Source organism: Gorilla gorilla, chromosome 19 (genome assembly GCF_029281585.2).
Source record: "Gorilla gorilla gorilla isolate KB3781 chromosome 19, NHGRI_mGorGor1-v2.1_pri, whole genome shotgun sequence".
NCBI lineage: Eukaryota > Metazoa > Chordata > Mammalia > Primates > Hominidae > Gorilla > Gorilla gorilla.
Window position 1 is genome coordinate 22056919 of NC_073243.2, and position 9752 is coordinate 22066670.

General features: G+C 41.6%; 1 pseudogene; it reads right to left on the reverse strand.

The window, feature by feature from the left end:
* Positions 1-8121: 8121 nt before the first annotated feature.
* Positions 8122-9536, reverse strand: LOC115931288 (transcription factor Spi-C-like; annotated as a pseudogene).
* Positions 9537-9752: the final 216 nt, after the last annotated feature.

The following is a 9752-nucleotide window of genomic DNA, read 5'->3' on the forward strand; positions in this document are numbered from 1 at the left end:
TGACCGCTCCACTTCCTTCTCATGTCTTCCACCCTGCCCGTCTCCATTCCTGCTTCCCCTGCTTGCTGCAGGCCTTTATTATCTCTCCCCAGCACACCAAAGACGTCTCCTCATGGGTCTCCTGTTTTCTGTGCAACCACGTCACTTATCTCTTCCTGACCCCAAATTCATGAATTTCCCTGAAATTTCATCAGCTCCCTGCAACTCTTGCTGTCTGTTTGCCCAGAATGCCCACCCTCTCCCCAACTGTCCTTTATTCCCATCAACCTGGTAGATATCTACACAGATTTAAAGACTCAGCTCAAGTTGACTCCCTGAGAAGCCTTTTCTATCTCCTCGAGGTGAACCTATCCCTCCCTGCTTTGTGCCCCCATAATACCCCACACGGGATTCTTCTCCATTGTAACACACTGTTGCATTTACTTTTTATGTCTTTGTTTCCCCCCACTAGACTAGGAACTCCTTGAGGGAAAACAAAATCTCTATGTTCTCAATGCCTGGTGCATAGTATATGCTCAATAAATACTTTTCTGAATGAATCCTGTAAACAAAATACTTCCCTGTCTTTGGCCTTTGTGAAACAAGCAGCTAGACCTTCCAGGAGGGGCTTCTTTGAGCCTCTACAAGAGTCAAATTAAGTAATTCATTCATTGGGTTGTCTGCCTTTGTAGATCTGAGGAGGCCAAACTCCACCTAATTTTCCCTACCCTGAGGCCCATCTGGTTCTCACCCAACAACCTCATGACCACATCCAGATGGTCCCTCTAACATGAGCACTGCCAGTGACATGTAGGACATTCTCACACAATCTCATACTCGTATCCCTCTTCTGTGATCTTAATCCCCAAACCCAATTTTGCCTCTCCTTTAACCCTTTGTGCCCACCACAGTTTTATCCTTCATCCATTCCTATAACATCTCCCTTGTTTATTCCCCAAACTTTATCTTCTTGCCTTCAAACCTTCAACCTATGCGTAAGCATAATCATTCCACATAAAAGCTATTGAGACTAGGCATGGTGGCTCATGCCTGTAATCCTAGCACTTTGGGAGGACAAAGCAGGAGGAATGCTTGAGGCCAGGAGTTCAAGACCAGCTTGAGCAACATAGCCAGACCCCCATCTCTATGAAAAGTAAAAAAAAAAAAAAAAATTTAGCCAGGTGTGGTGGCCTGCACCTGTAGTCCTAGCTACCTGGGAGACTGAGGCTGGAGGATCCCTTGACCCAAGGAATTCAAGGCTGTGGTGAACTATGATCGTGCCACTGCATTCCAGCCTAGGTGACAGAGAGAGACCCTGTCTCTCAATAAATAAATAATTATTTCTAAAAGTTATTGAACATCTATGATGTCCAGATCCTGTGCCAGGCACTGAAGATAAATAGAGAAATAGAAGGTAAATAGAGATAGGTATAGTCTCTGCACAGGGGAAACTCAGGGAGGCCAAAGAGATAATATATAATATGTAAATACCAACCCAGTCTATCAATAAGCATTGGCCTCAGGTTTTGGAAAGGTCAGTTCCATGGACTGTGGAGGTGGTTAAAAAATGCTTTGTGTGTGTGTGTGTGTGGAGATGGGGTCCCACTATGTTGTCCAGGCTAGTCTCAACTCCAGGGCTCAAGCAATCCTCCCACCTCAGACTCCCAAACTGCTGGGATTACAAGTATGAGCCACCACGCCCAGCTAAAAAAATGCTTCTTGAAAGAGACAGGGCTTGACTGCGATTTGAGCTGGGAAAAAAGTTCTTGAACAAGTTAAAAAAAAAGGAGATCAAAATTTCAGATTGAGTTAGTGGCTCAAGGAAAGACCCAGGAGTCAGCAAATGCAGTGTTTTAAGAGACCAGTAACTAAATGATTTGCGCTGGAGTGGAACACGGGTGTGGGAAGAGCAGGAGGTGAGTCTAGGAAGACAGTTTGGTGCCAGACGGTGGGAGGTATAATTACCAGGATTAGAAATTGGGACTGTGGCAGGTAAGCAAGAAGGTGAGGAATTCTGTGTTCAGGAGGAAGAGGATTAACATGTAAACAGCATTTTATAAAGGTTCATATGGCAGCTGTAAGGAGACGGGTTGGAGTGGGGACAGATTCATGGCACGAAGTCTATCATGATCTAGGTGGTAAAATAGACTGAAACTATGGGATGGAGGAGAAAGATATTACAGGAGAAGAACCAGTTAGAGCTGGATGTTAATGAGAAAAGTCAAGGATAAGGCCAATGTTTTGAGCCCATGACTTTGGGTATACACAAATGCCAGTGATAAAAAATGGAAAGCTTAAAGAAGGAAACTGAGACAAATGACTGACTTTGGTCATCGACAAATCTTTATGAGCAGTGGTGGGTATGAGATAAAGGAAGAGATGTCCAGCAAGTAATGGCAAATCCAGACTTGGAACTTTTGAGAGAAGTCAGATATTGAAGAGGAGATGAGGGAGCCACCTGCATGGAAGAGGAGACCTGCAAGAGCAAAGGATGTGGAGGGAAGAGCAGGACTGAGCCTTGAGATCCACCTTCTTTTCAGGAGGAGGAAGGGGGCCAGGCGCCGTGGCTCATGCCTGTAATCCCAGCACTTTGGGAGGCCGAGGCGGATGGATCACCTGAGGTCAGGAGTTCGAGACCAGCCTGGCCAACATGGTGAAACTCCATCTCTGCTAAAAATACAAAAATTGGCCGGGCACAGTAGCTCACACCTATAATCCCAGCACTTTGGGAGGCCGAGGCAGGTGGATCATGAGGTTAGGGGTTCGAGACCAGCCTGACCAACATGGTGAAACCCCATCTCTACTAAAAATACAAAAAAAATTAGCTGGGCGTAGTGGCAGGCGCCTGTAATCCCAGCTACTCAGGAGGCTGAGGCAGGAGAATTGCTTGAACCCAGGAGGCGGAGGTTGCAGTGAGCCAAGATCGCACCACTGCACTCCAGCCTGGGCAACGGAGCAAGACTCTGTCTCAAAAAAAAAAAAAAATACAAAAATTAGCCAGGTGTGGTGGTGCACGCCTGTAGTCCTAGCTACTCGGAGGCTGAAGCACAAGAATCGCTTGAACCTGGGAGGCAGAGGTTGCAGTGAGCCGAGATCACACCACTGCACTCCAGCCTGGTGACAGAGTGAGACTTTGTCTCAATCAGAAAAAAAAAAGAGAAGGAAGGGGAAAGAAGAGAGAGCCCACCTGGAGGTTAGGAGGAGAACCAGCACAGGGACGAAGCAGCCAGTGGCAGAGAGAGGTTCAAGGCTTAGGAGGTTGGTGTTGCCTGGTTTCCTGTAAGTTTGTATTCTTATGGTTTGTATGCACAGGAAGAAAGTATGTAAAGAAATACACCAGATTGTTAGGAGCAGTTAAAAAACAAAAAACAAACAAAAAAGTGGTGAAAAGGAGCTGAGGATGTTCCCTTCTATTGTCCATGAATTTTTACAATTAGTAGTGATTATTTTCATAATTATCCCCACTGCCACTCCAGCCAAAAAGCAGTGGTGACAAGTCACTTTGCTCTCCCACATCTCTCTCTCTCTCTCTCCAGCCATGCCTCTTCACTCCTTCTCAGCACCCCGTCTCTCCCCCAGCACACCCCTAATCTTCCCACTCCAGGCTTTAAACTCTTTGCCATAGTTTCCTCCAAGTGTTGGTCAGCTACTCTTTGTGGGGAGAAGAGTAAACTGTCCCAGGGGCCAACATAAAAAGAGAGCTTGTTTCTGCCTCTAATGTTTTGTTCATGGTGGTTCCCGTACCTGTTACTTTCCCTCCACTTATTGTTTCCAGCATTTTTTTTTTTTTTTTTTTTTGAGACAGAGACTCACTGTGTCGCCAGGCTGGAGTGCAGTAGCGCGATCTCGGCTCACTGTAACCTCCACCTCCTGGGTTCAAGCGATTCTTCTTCTCAGCCTCACAAGTAGCTGGAACTACAGGCGCATGCTACCGCGCCCATTTAATTTTTGCCTGTAGTCCTGGCAACTCAGGAGGCTGAAGTGGGAGGATCGCTTGAGCCTGGGAGGTGGAGGTTGCAGTGAGCTGAAATTGTGCCAGTGCACTCCAGTCTGGGTGACAGAGTGAGACCCTGTCTCAAAAATAAAAATAGTAACATACAAGAGTGGTTTCTTAGTTATGACAATTGACCAGTCATGTGAGATGAGAACATCAGGAGAAGCAAACTGGGGGAGGGGAATACAAGAACTCTCTGTTGTCTTCATTAATTCTCTGTAAATCTAAAATTATTCCAAAATAAAAAGTTTATTAAGAAAATACATTAGCGACATGGAAAATGCTTATGATACAATATTAAATGAAAAAAAGGATGACAGGTATCTGCTCAGGGTAAAAAAGAAGACAAATGGGGAGAGAAGGAGGAAGTGAGAGTTGGCTTCCTCCTACCTGTCCCACCTCGTCTCAACTCCCTGATTCCAGTCTTGCTGATGCAGCCGCCCAAAGGAGTATCTGCCACTTTATTTCCTGCCAGTTGAAATCCCATCCCATCAGCTCTCATTAAGAAACCCTTTCCGGCCGGGCATGATGGCTCATACCTGTAATCCCAGCACTTTGGGAGGCCAAGGCGGACGGATCACCTGAGGGCGGATCACCTGAGGAGTTCGAGAGCAGGCTGGCCAACGTGGTGAAACCCTGTCTCTACTGAAAATACAAAAATTAGCCGGGCATGGTGGCGGGCACCTGTAATCCCAGCTACTCAAGAGGTGAGGCAAGAGAATCACTTGAGCCCGGGGGGCAGAAGTTGCAGTGAGCCAAGATCAAGCCATTGCACTCCAGCCTGGGTGACAGAGCAAGACTCTGTCTCAAAAAAAAAAAAAAAAAAGAATAAGAAGGAATAAAAGGGATAGAAAGGAAGGCAGAGTACTGATGACATCTGATCCAGCCACACCTTAATCCTATTGACCTCAGACTTAGCTCTATGAGCCAATAAATCCCCTTCCTGCTTTATTTTTGAAATTGTAAATTGATAATTTATAATTAAATTTATGGGATACAAAGTGATGTTACAATTTATGAATACAATGTGGAATAATTAAATCAAGCTGGTTAACATATCCAGTACCTCAAATACTTAACATTTTTATGGTGAGAACATTTGAAATTTACTCTCTTGGCTGTTTTGAAATGTACAATACTCTATTATTAACTATATTCACCATGCTGTGCAATAGAACTCAAAAGTATTTTTTAAATCCTCCTGTCTGACTAAAATCTGATGCCCTTTGATCACCATCTCCCCCTTCCCCACAACCCCCAGCCTCTGTAACCACCATTCTACCTTCTGCTTCTACAGGTTTGTTTTAGATTCCACATATATGTGAGAACCTGCAGTACTTGCCTTCCTGAACCTGACTTAATTTACTTAGCATAATATTCTAATTCCATCTATGTTGTCACAAATCTCAGAATGTCTTTCTTTTGTGTTGTTGTTCTTGTTTTTTTGTTTGTTTGTTTTTTGAGACTGAGTCTCACTCTGTCACCCAGGCTGGAGTGCAGTGGCATGAGCTCGGCTCACTGCAACCTCCACCTCCCCGGTTCAAGCGATTCTCCTGCCTCAGCCTCCTGAGTAGCTGGGATTACAGGCACCCACCACCATGCCCGGCTAATTTTTATATTTTTAGTAGAGACAGGGTTTCACCATGTGGGCCAGGCTGGTCTCGAACTCCTGACCTCAACTGATCCATCCACCTTGGCCTCCCAAAGTGCCAGGATTACAGGTGTGAGCCACCATGCCTGGCCAAGAATGTCTTGCTTTTTTAAGGCTTCATAGTATTCCTTTCTGTAAGTATGCCACATTGTCTTTATCCACTCGTTTGTTGATGCACAGTTAAGTTGATTCTGTAACTTGCTATTGTGAATGGTGCTGCAATGAACATGGGGTATAGACATCTCTTCGACAAACTGATTTTAAACCTTTTTGGTAAATACCCAGAAGTGGGATTTCAAGATCATATGGCAATTTTATGTTTAGTTTTTTGAAGAACCTCCACACTGTTTTCCATATTGACTATACTAATTTATATTCCCACCAACATTGTACAATTGTTCCCTTTTCTCCACATTCTTGACAACATTTATCTTTCATATTTTTGATAACAGCCATTCTGACCAGTGTGAGATGATGTCCCATTATGGCTTTAATTTGCATTTCCCTAATGATTAGCAATATCGAGTATTTTTCATTATATCTGTTAGCCATTTATATGTATTCTTTTGAGAAATGTCTTTATCCCTGGAATGCAAGGAGGGTTCAACATATGCAAGTCAATAAATGATATGCCACATTAACAGAATAAATGACAAAAACCATATGATTATCTCATCAGAAGCAGAAAAAAATTGACAAAATTCAACATCCCTTAACCATAAAAACAATCACCAAATTAGCTATAGAAGAAAGGTAGCTCAACAATAAAAGCTATCCAGAGATGCTGACAGCTAACAGTGACTCAGCAGTGAATAACTAAAAGCCTTTCCCCCAAGATCTGGAACAAGACAACGATGCCCACTCAGCATGGAATTGGAAGTTCGAGACAGAGCAATTAAGCAAGAAAAAGAAATTGGCGATAGATTTAACCAAGGAGACAAAAGACTTATACAACGAAAACTATAAGGTGTTGATGAAATAAACTGAATAAGACACAAATAAATGGAAAGATATTTCATGTTCATGGTTCAGAAGAACTAATATTACTAAAATGTTATACTACCCAAAGTGATCTACAAATTCAATGCAATCCCTATGAATATCCCAACATCGCTTTTCATAGAAATAAAAAAAAAATCCAAAACTTCATATGGGGCTGGACGTGGTGGCTTACACCTGTAATCTAAGCACTTTGGGAGGCCGAGGTGGGAGGATCACCTGAGATCAGGAGTTCGAGACCAACCTAGCCAACATGGTAAAACCCCATCTCTGCTAAAAATACAAAAATCAGCCAGGCATGGTGGCACTCACCTGTAATCCCAGCTACCTGGGAGGCTGAGGGACGAGAATCACTTGAAGCTGGGAGGCGGAAGTTGCAGTGAGCCTTGATTGCACCACTTGCACTCCAGTTTGGGCCATAGAGTGAGACTCCATCTCAAAAAACAAAACAAAACAAAAATTCATATGGACAACAAAAACCACAAACAACCAAGGCAATCATGAACAAAAAGGACAAAGCTGGAGGTATCACACCACCAGATTTCAAAGTATACTACAAATCTATAGCAATCAAAACAACATGATATTGGAAAAAAAAAAAAAAGACAGACACATTGACTAATGGAGTGGAATAGAGAGCTTGGAACTTAACCTACTACCATACAGTCAATTGATTTTCAACAAAGGTACCAGAATATGCAATAGGAAGAGGACAGTCCCTTCAATAAATAGTGTTGGGAAAATGAAATTTCCACCTGCAGAACAATAAAATTGGACCCTTATCTCACACCATATACAGAACTAAAAATCAAATTAAAATGAATTAAAGATTCAAACGTAATACCAGAAACTCTAAACTTACTGGAAGAAAACACAGGGAGGAAAAACTACATGACACTCTCTGGACAACGGTTTTTTGGATGTGACCCCAAAAGCACAGGCAACAAAAGCAAAAATAGACAAATCGGATTACATCAAACTAAAAAGCTTCTGCATAGCCAATGAAACAACCAACAGCATGCAGAAACAACTCACAGATTGGGAGAAAACAGCTGCAAGCCATACATCTGACAAGGGATTAATATCCAAAATACAGAAGGAGCTCCAACAACTCAATATTAAGAAAACAAGAAACCCAATTAGAAAATGAGCAAGGGACCTGAATACACATTTCCACCAAAGTTTTTAAGACATAAACATACTTTGGCATAAACACTGTATTATATGCAATTACTTTTTGTAAATAATTTTTGTAAAGCCATCAGATATATATCCAAATGATTTTCCACCTGAGTGTAAGACAGGAAAATGTTTAAATTAATACATAAATCAAATCATCTGCACTGGCATTGTTAACCTAGAAGAAAGTGGCTGCACAGAGAATAGTAAAAGCAAGGATATTTAGTCCATACTTTCAAATGGGGCTTGATGATTTGAAACAACAAAGTTGTTCACTGGCAGAATTTCCCACCAAGTCTGTATAAATTATGTGCTATTTGATAAAAGATAGCCTCAATGAAGCTAATTTTTTTATCTTCAGTATTTGCTTTAAGAGAAAAATCCTCAAGCTTGTAGGGATTTCTAATGCCAAAAAAGATGATGAAATGGGAGAGTATATTTAGCAATCATGGTGACTAAGCTCATGGTAACTGGCATATGTATAATTTTAGTTTGCATTCCAATTACTTAAACTGAGATGTTCTTGATCAGTTGAACATACTGTGAGTAGACAATCTCTTTCTCCAAGAAACAAGATGGAGAGATCTTCAGAGAAAGGCCCCACTGAAGCTCATTGGTAAATGAGCTTTCTCCAGATTTTGTTGATTTCCTGAGTTTTTCCATAATTCCTCAGTTCCCTGGCCATTTTCTGATAGACCATGGTCTTCCTATTGCCCTTTCTTATTCCTCAAAGTTTGGCAAATTTTTCTTCATTTTTTGATACAAACTGGAAACTGCCTTTGGTTTTATCTACTTACTGAATGCAGATGCCATCTTGGGATTATACTGAGATTTGTGAAGTTATTCAGTCAGAGAAGCTTCCTGCCTTGTCCTCCCTCTTGCTGGAAAACAGCAGACTGTACCAGCTGGCTTTCAGTTATGTTCCACAAAGATCAATGAATAGTTCCTTCAAAATAGAAGTCTGCAGCATTATTTATTAAAGTTCTCCAATTACAAATAGATTCCTCTGTAAGCAACATTCCATAGCAGTTGGAATCTCCTCTGACATGGGGACAATCACTGATGAAAACCAGGTACGTTTTGAAGATCTCCAGTTGAATGTTGCCTCCGTACCTCAAAAGCATCTTCAAATGCTTGAGCCAGCTTGTCTTGTTCAACACAAGTTATGCTTCACTAATAAACTGATGATTCTGTCCATCAGTGCCCAATCTAGCATGTACTTGTAGACGTGGAGATAATCTTCCCTCCTCTGAAACACACACCTGCACCCCCCACCACCCACTTTATTTTGTTAAAGCAGTTCTGAGTTGGGTTTCTGTCATCTGCAAAGGAAAAAGTCCTGAGTCATTTATACCTAAGAATGAGATAATTTAAGTAACAGGCCCTAACATATGGAAATAGCTGAGATAATGTGGGGTGCAAAACAGAGAGGAGATAATTATTCCCATCCCTAAATAATTATTTGAAAAGTTTTGTTATACAGTAGAAATGCAACTGGCTGTCCGATGGTTTGTTAAATCTTTGGACTCAGCCCCAAGAAAAATAGCAAGATATTGAACATTACTTGTGGCCTCCAATAATATTATATGAGAAAAGCAGAAGTTCAGTCCAAGCTATACTATCTGAAAGCAGAGAGGGAATAATGAAACTTCATTTTTTAGAAAAATCTTTATACCCATACCTTGCAATCCTTGAGGACTGGGAGTCAGAATTTGAAAAGGCCAAATTCTGCATCCTAAGCTAAAATTTGTGAAGACAAAAGCAAAGAGATAAAGAAATACCATACTAAAATATTGAGAAAGATATTGAAAGGGACACAACAAAATGAAAAGATATTCCAGACTCATGAACTGAAATACTTAATATTGGTTAAATTATAATACTACTCAAAGCAATTTACAGATTAAATGCAATCCAATTACATTCTCTACAGAAATAGAAAAAAATCTT